This window comes from Melozone crissalis, unplaced genomic scaffold (assembly GCF_028551555.1).
Source record: "Melozone crissalis strain CALT ecotype California unplaced genomic scaffold, PUWL_Pcris_2 ptg000016l_1, whole genome shotgun sequence".
Lineage (NCBI taxonomy): Eukaryota > Metazoa > Chordata > Aves > Passeriformes > Passerellidae > Melozone > Melozone crissalis.
The window spans coordinates 19029819-19031829 of record NW_026535794.1 but is presented as its reverse complement, the minus strand read 5'-3'; the positions used below and the strand labels follow the sequence as shown (position 1 = coordinate 19031829).

The 2011-nt window shown below is 51.3% G+C and overlaps 1 non-coding gene across 1 annotated transcript; it reads right to left on the bottom strand.

Moving 5' to 3' along the window:
- Positions 1–303: 303 nt before the first annotated feature.
- Positions 304–377, bottom strand: TRNAN-GUU (transfer RNA asparagine (anticodon GUU)). The gene has a single exon. It is a non-coding gene; the product is annotated as a tRNA-Asn (tRNA).
- Between the last annotated feature and the right edge of the window lie 1634 nt (positions 378–2011).

Sequence of the window (2011 nt, the reverse complement as noted above, 5' to 3'; positions counted from 1 at the left end):
GCACGGAGGCAGGAGCAGGTCCCGGGCGTCACGCAAGCCTCGCCCCACCGGCAGGGCACAGGGCAGGAGCTGGGGCGCCGTGGGCAGGGCACGGCCGTGCAGCCCGCAGGAGCTGGGGCGCCGTGGGCAGGGCGGCCGCTCGGCGCTCGCTCGGGGCGGGCCCCGCCGCAGCTGAGGCCGCCGCGCTGCGCTCCCCGCCGCGGGCCCCCTGCCCGGCACCACGCGGCGCCGGTCGCGCACCCTCCCCCGGCGCACACGCACAAAACGACGGCCGGCGGCGGCGCCGAGCCCAAAAGCGAAACCCGTCCCTGGGTGGGCTCGAACCACCAACCTTTCGGTTAACAGCCGAACGCGCTAACCGATTGCGCCACAGAGACTCCACTGTCGGCGTCTTCACCCTGCTCGCCAAGTGCTTCAGTACCGCCCCCGCCGCGTCCCCGCCGCCTCCTCGCCCCCGCTCCGGCCACCGGCGGCCACCGCGCACCCACCGAGCCCGGGATCCTGAACGGCGAGCCTCGCGACACGCCAAAAACCACCGAGGAGACAGCGAAAACAGCGGCTTCTCCCCACTACACAATGAAAACCCCTCATTCTCAAAATCATTGTTCGCAGCAATGCTCTTTATTTTAGCTAATAAATTAATGAATCAGACTTAAAACTGCTTCTTCTGGGATGCTGCAAACTGATGAGTTACTTATGCACACCAAAATATAATTTCCAAATATGATGGCAAAATTGATATTAATATATTCAGAAGGTAGTTTCAAGTGACTGCAGGGAACAGTTAGACTCTCTAAAGTAGGCAGCAGTCCTCCGCGTGTGTAGGTTAAGTGTATTTACAGTTCTAAGTACTGGAAACAGTTGTGAAGAAAAGCTAACATTCCTATTTATTATTTTACCAAAATCTTCTTCCCAGAGTACCTTACAGTAAATCTATACCTACAGCTCTGCAACTACAAAGTTTCACATCTGAACCTGAGCAATTGTTTCCCCTTTGCTTTCACAGACTGAGACTGTTTGAATCTCTTTGAACTCTTACAATATTATTGGCCTCATGTTGTCCCTGTGTCTCCCTGAAGCTCTGCCTGATGGCTCTTTTGCCCATTGAAAGCCCTCGGAGCTGAGCAGGCACATGGCACTCACAGCACCAGCACAGCCACTGACTGCTTTCCAAGCAGTGCTGGTCACCTGGTGTCCACCATCCATGACCAAGAAGCCCCAGCTCACTCCTGAAACCATTAACTCCCATATTTTGCACAATGCTGCTCATCAACACTGTTTGATTTCATTCCTCATCCCAGTGAGTAACTTCATACTGATCATTTACTAATCACAGCTCAACCTTTCCAGTTTTTCCAATACTTTGAAAAGACCTACATAAATGCCAGCATTATCTCAGGATGGCTCCATTTTCTTTTGTTGTGTATTTTTGTTACCTTACTGACTGACACATTTTAAAACCTGGAAGAGAAATACAAGATATGCAATTCCTGAAGAGTAATTGAAATAATTATTTCGAAGGCTGCTTTTTGGGACACCATGCCTGCTGCTGCATACTTTCCTACCCAGATATCTGCTATCCTCAGGGTCAGAAGAATCAGTTCACAGGCTGGACCACTTCTGTCTACTCTGTGTAGGAGGACAAGCAAATGGCCCTGTGATTTTATGCACAAGCCATTGGGTATTTAGTGGAACGACCAAGATTTCAGTTTGACTAAAGGCCTAACCCATAGATCCACAGACCCTTAGATTAGGTGTGGATTTGGGGCCCTGAAATGTTTTACTTTATGCACGTGAATATTCACATGAGTTTTAACAAATGTAGGCTATCTTCAAACTCTGTGTCTAGAGGCCCGATCCACAAAGGGTCTTTGCTATGCTGATATTGAACACCAGCTCTAACTCTGAGCTGTCTCACCTGGTGTAAGACATCCAGGGCTGCCTACTCAATGCACTGCGACAGTGAGAGGAGTGCAGGAGCTGAGGCTACACAGTCACTTGGCACCTTTCT